Genomic DNA, 16,026 nt, shown 5'->3' with positions numbered 1-16,026 from the left:
GTCTTTGTTAACCAAGTAAGCCCACACACCAGGTCTTTAAAGGTTTATTACTTCATTGTAATAACGAATGTCTGTTCTTTGCCTTACGGGTATGTTTAAGGCAGCAAAGGTCTGCTGCCCTACAGCAGACTAACAATACATGGCAATTCCTAATGAGAGGTTTTGTAGTAGCTGCAATTTCAACAGACAGATAATCTCTTACATCAGGCATAATTGTGAAGGCGTTACACATTGCTAATATTTCAAACTATACTCAGAGATTGGTATAACATGTATGTTGCAGACCTTGCATTAATCTGAAGCAGCTCAGTTCCACAACAAATTCTGGAGGTAACTGCTTGAAGCCTAAAATTGTTCTGCTGTTGTTATTGCTTTTTCTTTTAATTTTACAATCTTGCAATTAATATTAAAAAAAAAGAGGCAAAAGGCAAATACAGACCATCTGTGAAACACAAAGAAGCTGTTAAAAGCAGCATCCAAGAGGATCTCTGGGCAGAGCACCATAATAAACCTAAGCGTTGAGTCTGCATGATATAATTATAAATTAAACATCTCTAAATAAAACAAATTCCAAGTTGAAAATAAAATAAAAATCCATCACTTCTGCTTACTTCTTTGTGGTAGAGGATGATATTCATCTCAGTTTTAGAAATTACCATCTATCCTCCTGCATACTGCAAGGTCTGTGGTCTCTGCATGCTCTCTGCAAGTGGGGTTTCTTGGAGGAGGCACGTCATCAGGCGTTGCTCAAGTCCAGATTTCAGTCAAAAGAGACTGAATCCGGGAAGATTCAGAGCACGTCTGGAGCTCACTGGGTTTTTTTAGATATACTACATAATGACATGTATTGATATTCTACATTTATGACATATATAAATGTGCCTCCTATTCTGGAAAATGGTATATTCAGTTCATATCAACTGGATTCATTTCAATAAAGGGTCATTGATGATATGTTGAGTCATAATCTTTTTACACTTAAACTAGAACTCAATTTCTAATACTTTCTCATTTCCTGTACGTTTTTTTAGTAACATATCCTCTATCTTACTTTTATCTAAAGGGACATTTTGCCTTTTATGTTAGACGGAACCTTTAAGCCAAACTGGAGCTGATGTCTCTTGGGACACGCTTGAGGTAAATACTCTTTCAGCAAAGTCATCTAAGTATTTGTAATAATTATTTATGTTATCGTTTACTGCTGTATTTCCAGGAGGAGCAAGAGTAACAAATGGAAACTTTAGTTACTGAAAAAGAAAAGCCAGAAAAAGAACTTACGTCTTGTAAATAAATGAAATGGATGCTGACACAATGTTTAGGATGATTGCTCAACATTTTCTTTCATGTAAACCAGATTTATTTTTAAATTTTCTACACATGCCCCTATCTTTCACAGAATAATTCTACCCTCCGTTTTAGAAGTTAGATCCATATGTTAAATAGATCTGTGTCTCCATCAAAACCAGAAGTATTTATTAGAATTGAAGATGACTATAATAAACCAAAGCTCTCCAGAATAAAATTTCTTCATGTATATCAGATCAATCATGAGACTGAATAAACAGATTACGTTATCATGGAGGTTCAAAATAGCTGCAGGAAAATGGTTTGACCAGTCAGGTACAAAACAGGACACCAAACATTACACAATTTTTGGAACCTTCATAATTAAAAAAAAAAATCCTCTCCCTCATATACATAATCCTAAATGTATAATCAGTTACTAAGATGGTTTGAGTAGGAAAAACTGAATTTTGTGCTTTGAAGAGGAGCATAAACCAATGACTTTTAAGTGAACGCTCATCAGCTGAGTTTTCTACGGAGATTCCAAGTCAATAAAGGTGTCCGTGGTCAACACAAGTACTATAACCAATGTAAAAATTCAAGCTTTTGTGCTTGCTGATTAGATGGGGTTTTTTTCCCTTGTGACATTGTTATAGAAATAGAGACCACGTATTTAATTGTGAATTTGTGTGCTTGCTTTTGGAACTTTAACCCTAAATTTTTATTAAATTTTTCAATACCTGTAAAGGGATATGATTTAATTTCAGAATTCTGTCTGATGTGCATTGTAAGCTTTACTTTGATCATAACAGCTTTTGTTTCTGACTGTAACCCAATTGACTGAAATGTCTTCTTTTTTGTGATGAGTAGAAAATCTGCTTGCTTCCTCTTCCCTTCCTATTTTTTAAAAAAGCTGCAGCATTCATAACAGCTTATTACTGCCCACTCTCCTAGAAAGAACAGGAAATTCGAGCTCTGAAATGAAAGTTATTTAAAAATAATAATAGAAAAGTAATGTAGTTTAGGGACAAAGGTCATATTTCATCATCTGCCAAATATGTAATTCTGAAGCACTGAACAGGTATGGTTCTTGGTCCTGTTTCAAGGTGGTGTAAGTATACCACCAATGTATTTCTTTACTAGAAAGGCTGGCTGTGAAAAGCATTGGTATTATTTATATCCAGCCTGTCCATCTCCAAACTCTCCTTCCACTTCTCAGCTCTTTCTTTGTTTCCTAGGTGTGTTAAATCAGCAAGTGTTAGCACTGCTGTCATCCAGTCTGTACTTTCTGGCTCTCTACCATCTGAAAAACTATTCTCTGGACAAATTGGATTCTGGAATAAGTCTTTTGTGTGCCTCATGGGATAACATGAACAGCAGCAGCCCAGAGCTGCTGTGCTTAGTCAACTTAAAATGACAGCTGCTGTTAATAACAATTAGAACTTGTTAACACCAATTGCATTGGTGATTCTTATGAAATAAATGCTTGCTTGTTTACTGGTTACTTAACTGAAGTGATGTATAGGCTACCAAGCAGCCAACAACAGCAGTAACCAGAGAAAGACTATGAATCCAACTAACTTCCCCCACTTGCAGTTCTTCAGAGACTGTTTAGTGAGATTTTTCACTTTTCAGTGAATAAGAAGTGCTGAGGAAATTGGCTGACATTTGCAGCGGACTAGCTAATTCTTGTTGCCTTGTGTGTGCGGTGGCTGTGTGTCTATGTGCGCATGTGCCTGCTCTTGTCAATGAGCTCCCAACCCACTCCCCTCTGCTCCCAGCAGGATGTTGTGAGACTGAATTTTGGGGGTTACGTAAGAGACAATCCAGAAAAAATATGCCCAGCTATTTGGAATTTACCCTCAGCACTAACCTCATTCCCCCATCGTGTCATACACTTTAAAAAGATTTTTTTGTTGTTGCTTTTGTTTTGTGGAGTGCTGGTTGTGTCTCATCTGAACTAACGATGCCTGTCTATCTTGGGAAGAGAATTGGGTGTACCTAAACACTTTTGCTTGCTTCTGCTTTCCATGGGCTGTGGCTTTAGTCCCTGGAGTTGAAAATTTCTTCTTTTCCTACCACTTGGAAACTGAAGATTAAAAAGGGCAATAATGTACCAAAGGGAGATTAAAAAAAAAAAAAGTTGTTAGGCTGTCTTTACCCTAACCTAGAGAGTGGCACAATTGCCATGCAAATGGCGGCTGCATCCTGAGAAAGGTTTAGCAACAAGTGCTATGTCTCAGAACAGTTATTCTTTTTTTCTGTCAGAGAAATTATTTGCCTTAAAAAGTAATGTTGTGAGATTATACTTTATGGCCAGTGAAGATAGACTCAACTTCTAGTGAGAATAGATCGATCTGAAAATCATAAAGCATGCTTTCCAGCAAGAGAAAGCACGTCTCGCACATTTCAACATGAACGTAATTTGTTGGCTATGTGTAACCCTCCTCTGAGTTGTGCTCATTCTGAATGCTGTTTGATATTCCTACACATTTGTAAGGATTTTTTTTTTAAACAAGTTTTGATTTGTCTGTCTTAAAACACCAGAAAGTAGAATTTTTTTACACTGGTCTGGAACAGTACAGCATTACTTTATTACACGTGATTTTTCTCTTGTGGCCTAGAACCTAAATCCTGATTCCACTGAAGTCTCATAGCAAAGGTCTTATTGATATTTCTGTTTTCTTTTAAAAGCAGTTAGGATCAGACCTCTGGCCCTGTCTCTGCTTTGTAACTTGTTGAAGAGAATGCTTTTAAAAGTGGAGAAATTCTTAACCATTCTGAATTTGATCTTCCACAGGTTGAAGTCAATGACAGTTTAGTTAACTACAACAGAGCAGGAATTACAGCTAAATTCCTCCCAGTACCACTGCTTTTCATATGCTAAGATCAATAGCTCAAATTCAGACATGAGGTAAGCAAATGCAACTTCTTTGTTTATACTCATTTGTACTGCATCTGAATTCTGGCCAATTTCATCTAGTCTACTAATTGCATACAGTTTGTTCCAGCCTTTTCATCTTATTGCTTCCAGCATGATTTGCCTTTCTTGCATGTAACCAGCCTGGAAAAAAAGCTTTGTGACTGAGAGGTAATGTAATTGTGTTTTCAGTTATCCCACATGGCAGTAAACCAAACATCATAATACATGCTAATCTCTTTTTTTTTTAAAGACATTACGCAAAGTTGACATGAAGAGACTGAAATAAAAATAGTTAAAGGCTGTTCAATGCTGATCTATTTTGTATGTGAATGGAAGAACAAAGGTAGCCTGCTTTACTAATTTCAGCAGCCAAAACTATTAATCTCTGTTGCCTCCTGACACGTGATAAAGTAACATGCATGTTGCAGCTTTTCCCTAGACCGCTAGGAATTTGGTGTTGTGTCTTGGGCATGTGGCAACCAAAATGTGTTTGTTCACCCCTTCATAAAATTTCAGGGGCCTCTCTTTCTTCCTCTTTTCAGAAAGATTACTTCCATCTGCTACGTACAATTGCTTAAAAAGTAACTGGATAAAGCTACAAACTGTGCTTTTTTTTTACAATGCAAATCACTTAATCAGTATTTCTGTCACATGTTTACTCATTCCTCCTTACTGCATGTCCTAGAATGAAGTGCTTTCACATATGTGCTGCATAGGGGGCAGGACTTCTCGAGAGAACTGACTGGGAACTGAGATGTCTTAAAACCAGTGGCTGCCATGATCAGTTGAAAGAGTCCAGAAACCTGACCTAGTTGAAGATATCCCTGCTCACTGCAGCGGGGTTGGACTAGATGACCTCTAAAGATCCCTTCCAACCTAAACCATACTATAACTTTTAAGGGATTTGGATCGAGGTCTGAATTGATTCCAGTTTGAGTGCTGAGATGCTTCATTGGTGCTTAACATGGAGAGCATGGGAGATGTTGTCTGGGAATCAGCTGTTTAAAAATGGTAGGCAAAATGGAGATGCCCTAAAATGTTAATTTCTCTAGAAAGTTATGCTCAGGGTATTGAAGGTAAGAGTGTAAGGAAGAATGACAGAAGAGGGTTGATTAAAGAGCCTTGCCATCAAGCTAACAACTCCAGTGAGTGAATTTAATTGCAATCATCCCCTTCGCCTGAAAAAAGTTTTAAATAGAGCTGCCAAATAGGCCCAATTGACTCATGAAAACACTCACTAATTGCATGTGTCTGCCAGTCATGTGACACTGGCTGGGCTGCTTTAAACATGGGATCAAGTTAGTTCAAAATAATGGTTGAACTAATTATTTAATAAAATCACAGATTTTGTTAGACAATTAACCTAACTTTATGTTTGTGTAGGCTCTAGAGAAAACATGCATTGGCAGTAACTCATTCCTTATATTGCATTTTCCACTTCTTCCTGCCCTCCTGCCCCTAGTCCCTGAGAGTTTTGTTATGATACTTGCAACTCATCTATTTCCCTTTCTGGAGCATGGAGACTTCTAGAAACCAGACAACAAGAGCACACACTATTAGATGCAGCAAAACATGAAAAGGGTTGGCTCTAGTGCTTACAGAAAAAGCATAAGGAAAGGCACTTTTTTTTTTCCTTTCATTTTCTTAACTCTCTAATACAGTAGAAAGCTTGGTCTTCCCCTTCTGGTGACTGTTGGGATGAGAAGACAGACTGCATTCCTCCTCCCTCAGTATTTTGGAGTCTTTTGTATGCTAAAGATCTCAGTTCTCTCTTGCTGCATTCTGTTCTCCATTTCCTAGCCACAGCTGGGGAAAGTATTTATACTCATCTGTGTCTCTGTGGTGAAACTAACCACTAGGAAAAAACCCAGTGTTCCATAAAAATAACTATGCTCAGTAATAAATTTGTGCATGAGATTGTATACTTAACCTGAAAATAAGTATTGGAGTTCTTTATGTTAAAAAACAAAAGAAGTCCCAAAAATTAGTGAGCGTTATATGAGGAAGAAAGGAGAACTATTGCTCAGCAACCGATAGTGCCTTTCAGGCTACTTGGTGCCACTGTGAAAAGGGGGTTGGAATAAGTAATTGTCCTTGAAAGTCATCTCCACAGATACCCTTTATAAAAATGAAGGCATTGCCAGGGCATTGATGTCGCCTTGCAGTATCTGTAATGGTAGGGATCGTGACAAGGCACCTCTTCAGTGAAAACATGTATTACGGGAATTCTGTTCAGCACAAGCTGAAGTAATCTGATGTAGGGCCGTAAAGTCTCCTGTATACATTTCTTGGGAACATGCAAGTGCCGTAGGTAAAAATATTGCTGTACCTTCATGTAATTGTCATCTGTATGCACTAAAAATAAAATCCAGAGATGAATGCCAAGGAAGTCAGCAGAGAGATGCTATTTGAAGGGTGTGAGTAAAAAGTAATGTTATCATCAGTTCCAACCAACTAGGTGAGGTAGCCTGGGGATATATCCTTTACGCAGGGAGACTTTTGTAGACCTGCTAACTATGCATTTAGCCTTTTCCTTTGCATGCTAGACTCCTGTCTTCCCTGCTTTGAGGAACAACATCGTGGTAGCTTCAGAGAGGCCAGGGAGGACAATGGATTTACTCTGGTGGGAAGTAAAAAGCAAAAAAGAATTATTTCATTACTTCCTCCTGTCTTGCATTGAAATCATCCCCGGAGCAAGTTTTCTTACATCACTGAAAATGAGAAAGGATGTTGGCTCTGAAGTTTCAAAGTGCTACTTAATACCACTGCAGTTTGGCTAGCAAACTCTAGTCTGTCAAGCTGACTGCCACCACCCTCCCGATTCTTGCCTGGACAAACAGAAAGTTTTCCCTCCTTGCGTTATGAAGAGCTGACCCCCAGCAGCTGACACCCACAAGCGCACGCTCTGGCAGACTGAAGCTTCTCAAGGGATCCATTTCATCTGCGCAGCTGAATATGGATTGTTGCTGTTTTGTCCAAAGCTTACCATATGACAGATTACATCTTGCTTTCTTCGGGCCCACACAGATGGTGCGAGTGACTAACTGATGCCTCGATTTTGCACAGCCTACACACTGATGTCATAAGAAAAAGCTAATACCTCTGAGGTGAGTGTCTTTGTTTGTTTGTATTCCAACAACAACAGTGGGAAATGCAACAATGGGGAAGAAATTAATAAAGGGGAAGCCCAACTTCATATTAGGAGCAACTGACATAAAATGTGATGTGTAACCCACTGAAAGGAATCATCAATATTAATTTGGTCTTTTTAAAATAAATGAATAATTAGATGACAAAGCCCATAAATTGATTCATAAACTGCTGTCATTTTAGTATAAAAACTCTGCGATTATTCTGTCTGAAAAATTACAATTGCAATTCGAATTATGAATGGAAATAACAGCTAAAATCCAGCACTCATCTTGGCCAGGATGCCCAGTGAATTTTACAAAACAGACTCCTGAGCACTTGGTTATATGCCTCCTTGTGTGTATAATACATGCATGCAAACATACGCACTAAAAATGCTAGCCAGCCACCTTGATTTAATTTAATTAATGAATATCATTAATTGCAACGAATTTGACTCGCTGGCCTTTGAAGGAAAGGATTTTATCATTATTTGCTTACTGAGTTTTTGTTGTTTTTACGTTACTTGTTGACTTCAGTGAAATGACTCAAGGGGTGTGATTAGTCAGGTGAAAGGCCTTAATATTTATGGCAATAAAGTTAGCCACATATATTTTTATTATTTTTCCCCACAGTGAAGCACCCCTGGAAGATGTCCGAGTTTGTGATCGGTTGCAGTTGCTGAGGTAATCTATGCAATACTATCTTCTTTAAAGAAGATTGAAGGGTTTTGTGGTAAGAGTTGTATGAGTTCTAAAAATTATTTCAGTTTTTCAACCTTTTTTGTCAGAAAGGAATTCATGCAAGCTTGAAACTGATCAGTTAAAATTTTGTCTGGTTCCACAAAATTTTAGAGGAAGCCTTGTGACTGATTTAGTTATAACCATTAAACTTGTCCAGATGCTTCAGAATTGCCCCAGTTAGAGCTTCTATGCTGAAGGGCTGGAGAACAGTTGAAAGGGGGATACCAAGCAGGGCAAAAGAGCCCCCCTTTTCCTCTGCCTTCTCCTTCACCTTCTGGGGACAGTGGAGGCCAAAGTGATGTGACAGTGCGGGGCAGTGTTGGGTCCCCGGGGCTGGTTTGTGCCGGGAAGGAAGGGCTGAGGAGTGGCCTGAGGAGCAGGGCTCCCAGCAGAGCTGGCTGGAGATCGTCCAGCGTTACCTGCCGTACACAGGCAGGCGTGCCAGTCTGATGGTGACGGGCAGTCTGACGGGACTGAGGCTACTGTCTTGCAAGGAGAGTGAAATGGGGAGTTGGGAACTACTGCGAGGAGGGAAAGTGCCAGGGGAGAGGAAAATGAAAAAGTCTATGGAAAAATTAAGGTACAGGGTGATGAGGATTGGCTGGGGAATGAGAACATGAGCTTTGAACCTCAAGAAAGGAGGCAGGGATTAAGAAGTGGGGAAAGGAAACCCAGCTATGAGGCACATGGCTAGCAGCCATAGTGAGATACAAAGGAAAAGTCCAAAGTACAGAGCTTGGCATGAGGAGCTGAGGAAAGATTTAGAAACAGGCTAGAAACCTGTGCGTGACAGCAGGGGAAAGGAAAGGAACAGGGTGGGGACAAAGGATGAGGAGACGAGACAGGCTGGGGGTGGAGGGTGGAGCAGACAAGAGAAAGGAAGATGAGTCTGTGCCTATTTCAGTGTCCTCCTGGTTTCATTCCTGGGTTTGGGGAGGATTACACAGCCTTTCCCTTCCTCTGCTGTCAGAAGACTTGTGAAATCCACTGATAACATGCACACATTGATCCCTACCAACTACTGCTGCTCAATGTCCGGGGGACAACCTTTTACGCTTAATGTCACAGAGCAGTTGTGGCCTGTGGCAAAGCTAGCGTGTCCAGCTTTTTCTCCATTATCAGCTGCTAACCCCCTTAGGGTATCAGCAGAGAATCTGTGAGTTTTAGATTAGGGCAGATTAACAACATTAACAGACCACTAAGGCTTCAGAGCAAATATTCAGACTGGTAATGGCACCTGTAACTCTTGCTTTTCACCCTTAAGTCTCTGTTGCTTGGAGTTTGCACCTTCAGCATTCACTTTAAGATACAGCTATCTTTTCTTGTGTGTTGTAGTAGCATTACAGGGGTCTGTAGAGTTTTCCTAAATGCCATCTGAAGGACAAAATGGCTGGAATTCATGGCTGGCAGTTGAACAAGGCAGAGCTCAGTAGCTGGCCATGTTAATGTGGCATTTGCTGGTGGTTCTTTGGCCAGGCAATACAGCTTCTACAGGAAAACCAATATGCAACCAGTCAAGTATGAGCAGGTCCTTCTACCACTTTCCGGATTATCTACTGTCATGTCTGTAAGCAGAGATGTCTTCACATCGATACTTGATTAGGAGCTAAAAAGCAAAATCCATTTGCACAATGATTTACTGTCACCAAGATAAGGACTACATAGCAACATGCAAACCCTTTTCACTCTTCAGGTTGCTTTCAAAGATGGGTATATTCTCACAAACTGACCATGGAAGAGTGGATTTGATAAGACTAATGAGGGTGAAACAAAGTGGTTTATGCAGGCATTCATTCTCTAATTCTTCCTGAGGGGAGAATGAATGTAAACTAAATAGTGTGAAATGAGTATTGCTTTTGCATAGAAGATGACAGATCACTGAGCAATTTAACCTCCCAGATGCTTGGAAGTTAATTATTGCTGGTCAGGTTTGAGATAATGGCCTGGACAGAGTTGGGAAACTCATTTTTTGGCAGATTGCAAATTCTGTTTTGGCATGCGGACAGCAGATTAATTTTTTAAACTACCACGAAGAAATGCGCTAAGCGTCTCTCCAAGAAACAAACAAGATTTCACAAGAGCCAGTTGGCTTAAGTTGCACTTACAGTACTTGTGACTTCAGATATTGTAGGAGGTGTAGGTTCGTGTGCGGTAACGGTAAACTTAAAGACATATAAGAATGATTTCATAGCTGAGAACGGGGAGAATTGCAGAAAGCGTTTCACCTAAGCTAGTCGTCGCATGGATGGATGCATTGGGGTGTGGTATAGCAATAACAACTATATCCACCCCAGCACTAAATGCTGCCTCAGACTCATTTGGGATAGTTCTCCCTCCCTAAAACGAAAAGCTAATACAGCACAAGGGACGGCATAATTTATTTGCACTTCTTACAGCGTTCCAGGGCCTGTCTCTCCTTTCTCAAATACTAACATGCTGATATCCTGGACAGTAAATTGTATTTGCAAGAGGTTTAATGTGTTGACTGCGCTACTGGAATTCTGTTTGTGTTCTGCATGTGATGCTTGGTCTGTGACCTGCGGCTACATGGCGTTATGCTCTGGGGAGCCCTTCAGTGGGGCCTAGGTTTGGGGATCCATGGAAACCGTCCTGAAACAAAGAGAAAACAAACGGGAGAGTTGTTGTGACATTCCTTCTGGAATACTATCAGTACAGATTGTTACCGAGAGAGTGGGTTTTGGTTTTTTACTTCTGCTATTTTCTACCTGCTAGCTAAAAAATTCTATAGAAATAATAAAGAGCAAGGTTTTTGTTTGAGCAAATGGTAGAAACTAAATCCATTATACGGTAAAATAACAGGTTTGGGTTTTTTTTTCCTTTGGAGTGTCTCGCTGATCTCATCTCTCCTTGCCCTCGAATGTGAAATGATGAAAGCTGCATTATGTGGTAACTCCTGTTCCTTGGGAATAGTCTGTCTTTGCTGTATTCCTCCGTGAAGTTAGTTTGGCCTTGTACTGTAACATACCATTGAACGGAAAGAGTATTTTCCTCACCTCCACCTATATTTTGATTTCCAACTGCAGTCCTGTGAATAATTTAGTGTTCTGCAGACTTACCCCATATGGAAGTTAGGAATCGTACAACCCTTAAAAGACAAGAAGCTAATTTACAAGAGGATAAAGAAGAACCTGCAACACATCTTCTGCTCTTTCCTGATCACTTGCTGGGCAGCATAACACAGTGAGAGAGAGAATTTTTGACCTGAAGTGGTTTGTAGTTGATGTGGAAACGTTTAGAGCGAAAATTGTTAGAATCGTTGCAAGCAGGCTTGTCACAACCAGCTCTAGGTGGCCCTGCTTGAGCAGGGGGTGTGGGGTGGACCAGATGATCTCCAGAGGTGCCTGACAACCTCAGCTGTTCTGTGTTTATGTGAAGGTCTGCTTCTTAAATGTTTGTATGTGCTCTGTTCAAAAGGGGTTAATGGGTTTCTTAAATGACAACAACAACAAAGACGGACACTGGCTGCATTTTTTTATCTGCCTCACAAGCACTACTATTTTCCCCCCACTATAGGGAAAAAGATCTCCCTATCATCTCTTAGGTTGTGTCCCTGTAATAAGCTTGTGTCCAAACATTTCCAGTGCAAGAGCAACTGCTTTACCCTTAGTGATATAATGAAACTGAAACATGTCTTAAGCCCTAAGCAGGGGATAAGTTACTTTGGGACCAGACTGGCAGGACCGTCGTAACATCAAGGTCTTTAAACTGCCTGGATGCAGAGCCCATGGGGGGCAGCTCAGCCACCGCTGTCCTGGAGATAGGAAGGACAGCTGGACCTCTGATTGTTTCAGCCACTACCCTTCCAGTGACGTGGGATCAGAAGAGATAAGCACCTAAATCATGATCTTACGGTTATTTAAAGCAGTGCTGCAAGAAAAAGATGTGGTTTTACGATTGTTTCCACTAAGGAATCTCTTACCTTAATAAATTTGGATTTCTTTGAAATCTGAAATTAACTCAAATTCTTTGAGTTCATGATGTTTGATTTCAGAGTATTTTTAAAAGTTGTCTTTTTTCATTACTATTATCAGTCTTTATATTGACATCGTTTATTTTCGTTGGAGTAATTTTGCTGATTGTGTGTATTACTTTCTATAATGTGGATACAGAGAGAGCATATATATGTGTTTAGATATATACTCAAGAGAGGGAGAGTGGTAATTTTGCTAATTCTGAACTCTAACCTCCATAAATATTTGTACTTAGAACTCTATTTCTTGTTTCTCATAAGTTGAGGTCACTACTCTATCTCTTATATCTGCAACAGCTGTCACTGCTTCTAGGCAGTTCAGTTCTTTTTCCAAGTGCAATCATTTTGGAACATAACAAATTTGATTTACTTCCAATTTAAGCCTCACTGGATTGTTAGTTCTCTTATCTTCAGCCATCCTGGGCTGTTAAGTTCCAAAAATCAACCATTTGTAAAGACAACCCAAAACAAAGTTTTGGCCATCTGTGGTCATATTTGGATTAAGCATATATGCAGAAAACTTTACTTTAGAAAGACATAAACAAGTGTCCAAACAAGTGTCCACTGGTGCTTTACAGGATTAAAGTACTCTTCTGAACCGGCATGGAGACTATAAGAGGTTTATAATAGGGAGGAGATTTTTTTTCTATCATTGATGCGATTTCTTTCTACTATTTGTACCAGAAAAAAAAAAAAAGATGAAGAGGGAAGAAATAAGCTTTTATTTAAAAAAAAAAATATTGATGAAGTATCATAAAGGAATCAGAAAAGTAAATGAAAAGCTGAACTTCTGTTACAGCTTTTTAAAAAAGTGGCCATGCAAGGAGACTTTCTCAGGCCCTTATTAATATGCATATATACTTAAAATACAGGAACTTTTTGTCATAAACTGCACTTACAAAAGTAGGTGAGCAAAAAATGAGACTGCTTTCTATGGTAATTAATATTTCGAAGAAAAATTCAGTCTGTTATAGACAGATTTGTGGCTGTATGCTTCCATCATACAAAGCAGCTGAAGCATGTGTTTAAGCTCCTGAGTAAACATATGAATATTGATCCAGAATATAAATAGCAGCTGTTGATGGTGAAAGAACTAAGAATTCCATGGAATACATCGCTACTGAGTTCTTAAACTCATGCTCAGACTTAGAAGAAAAGAAATATATCCAAAGTTAAGCAGTAATTTTTTTCCCCAGAAGTGTGTTATCTCAAATAATTCACTAAAACATTAGGACACTTACTATATGTCATCTATCCAGATGTCTGCCTGGACTGCTGCGCAAGAGCCGTTCTCTCACATTAAGGTTATCTCCCACTTGGAAGGAGCACTGAGGTGGATTTATTCAAGGGCCATCTACATCGTGCCTACTTTGTGATTTATTTTTCTAGGCTGGGGGGAGACATCTGGAGCAGAGAATTGCAACATCCAGAAAGTTAGACAAGAGAGAGGGGGAGAATGCTCTTTCGCCTTTCTGATCTTAGTATAACTCTGTTCTTCACAAAACACCATAACTGCAAATTGCCTTCCTCTTGCTTTGCAGCCCTTCTTACAGGGTTATTTGGAGGAAGAAACAGCCTTCCCTAATGCTAAGGATTTACCAGGTAAGACTGAATTAGACTAGGTTAGCGGGTTCTGACTACAACCCACTGTCAGAGAAGTCTAGCTAGAACTTGGCTGTACATAAGGTCTGTTATCACTGTATTCTTGAGACTCAGGAAAGGGTGCGTGGTAAGACATTGATACATATTGATGATTTGGAGAGAATGAGGCTTACCCTGACCGAGGCACTGCATGAGGCCAGATGACACGGAGGCTATTCCCTGCTCTAATCGAGACCTGGCGCTCCCCAGTGGGGTGTTACTGGCCGTCTGGCAGCTCCTCGTTCCAATAAACCAAGGGCCAGACCGTGTACTAGCGTAATGCTGAAATCAAGAGACGCTTGCAGAAGATCTGGCTGTGAGTATCGAACTCTGCGGAGAACGTTGCCCTTGACAAATGAATGTCTGAGAATTTGGTGGGAGACATTCAGCATCGATTCGTGCTGGTGAAGTGAGGCATGTTTTTTCCACTGCTAGCTGAGTGCTAGACAACACAGGAAAAACTTCAAAAGAGACACAGCTTATCCAACTCTTTTTGGCTAATCATTACTTGGATATGCACCAAAGGGAGAAACTGGGAAGCCAAGAAACCCTGAGAATCAAGGAGTGCTGTGATGGACTGGAGGCCTGAGGCTGATGTTATGTATCTAACAGTTGGAAGCATTTCCAGCTGCCGTGTTGATAGAAACCACCTGCTGATGATATGTCTTAATGTGGGAAGATGGATGAGCCAAGGTGTTCCTGCGTGTCTTTGCTTACCTGTAGTTTTAATTACTTTTCAAAATAGGAGCACCTGTTTTGGTTTTGTTTTAATTTTATAGTAAAGCAGGTCCTCTGCAGATTAATTTAGCACCTCTTTCAAACACCATCTTCACCTGTGTGACCAAACACACTGTGGAGATGTAGCCCTAGCAAACCGTCAAGGATGTATGGCTGAAACCCACCCAAAAGCAGCTTCCATGAAAGGGGATTGAAATTTTCTGGGGTTGTCATATGGCATGATCTGTAGTAGTAACTGCTGCGAAGTCTGGGAAAGTTGTAGATCGGATTCTTGCACTTTGAGTTAAAAATTCAAAACTGATGGAGCTGATGGAGTTTGTTACTCCTAATTTGGAATATCTCAAAATTACTCTTGCATTTTTCAAGGTTTTTCTGTAACCAGACTAACAGGATAATTTAGGTTTGGTTGTGTGATTTTTTTTTTTTTCTTTTTCAGGTGTTCTGAGTATGATGCTACTGAGGGTCTCTAAAAATTTAAGCATTATACATTGAATAAAGGCAATATGTGGATATACAGATGGCCCACAGTTATCTACTGTTGGAATGGGGTGGCTGTCTTGTTTATGAAGTCCCTTGTGTTCAGTATGGCCCCATAGTATAACAGCAGCAGTGGATAAAACAGGTTTTTCTCTGTAAGAGGTAAGCTATTAAAAAATCTAGCTGGTTACAAGACAAGGCAAACACAAAAAGGCGGGTAGTTTAGATAAATGGAACAGCTTAGGGAATAGGTCTCTATCTTTGAAGTAGAAGGAAAGTAGGGTTTAAGGCATTTTAACATGGAGTATGTTTTAAGCAGGCCAAGAGATGGCTTATGAAGGGGGTTGGAAGCAGTGATACTTAATGGTTTGGGTGGAGGGGAAGTAGCTGATGGGTGTGATTGTGCGCAAGTTCTGAGCTGAGGAAGGGTGGTGGTCGGGATAACGTGGTCGGCGCCACAAGAAGGGAAAATGCTACTGCCAAAATTGCTTTAGTCAATGTTAAGAGGAATATTAATGACCATATTAAGAGGTTGGAGTGCAGAAGAAAGTAAAATGGAGGAAATAAAAAACTGGCACGTTTTCCATTTGAAGAATGAAAGAAAGGAAAATTTAAAAAAAGAAAAAGAAAATTGGCAGATCTTGGGGTGAGTGCAGATATGGGGGAATATGACCTTCCATTTTAGGTCCGTTGTCTTTTATTTCTGGGCCCCACAGGTACAAGTCCCAATGACAAGCTTTGAAAGAGCTCTCAAGCTGCGTTGTGCCACTTACAGCTGCACAAGTTTTTAAAAGGATTATTTGGTAAGGAATTTGGGCTGATTACCTTACCCACTCTGCCACCACTGGCTTGGGCCCCATCATGGGGGCCAGGGCTCAGAAGACCCTCAGAAATGTCAGGGCCCCATCCTGTGAAACCTGGTCTTTAAGCTGCTGGCAGCGCAGTGGCAGGGCTCCCAGCTGACCACAGCGGGGTGCTCCCGGGGCACAGGGCCTTGCTTCTGCCGCGCCGGTCGTGTCCTTTTTCCCAGAAGATGGAGCGCTGACCTATGCGATGCTGAAGTGCGATTTCCCAGGGCAGTGCCCAGCCTCTGGTACGTG

General features: G+C 40.3%; 1 long non-coding RNA gene across 1 annotated transcript; it reads left to right on the top strand.

Moving 5' to 3' along the window:
• The first annotated feature begins 1,062 nt into the window (after positions 1-1,062).
• Positions 1,063-8,024, top strand: LOC135313298 (uncharacterized). Its single transcript, XR_010372916.1, has 4 exons — positions 1,063-1,137; positions 4,085-4,198; positions 7,235-7,314; positions 7,972-8,024. It is a non-coding gene; the product is annotated as an uncharacterized LOC135313298 (long non-coding RNA).
• The last annotated feature ends 8,002 nt before the right edge of the window (positions 8,025-16,026 follow it).

Source organism: Phalacrocorax carbo, chromosome 4, assembly GCF_963921805.1.
Source record: "Phalacrocorax carbo chromosome 4, bPhaCar2.1, whole genome shotgun sequence".
In the NCBI taxonomy this organism is placed as follows: domain Eukaryota; kingdom Metazoa; phylum Chordata; class Aves; order Suliformes; family Phalacrocoracidae; genus Phalacrocorax; species Phalacrocorax carbo.
The sequence above is the reverse complement of the archived record's forward strand: the minus strand, read 5'-3'. Positions and strand labels throughout refer to the sequence as shown.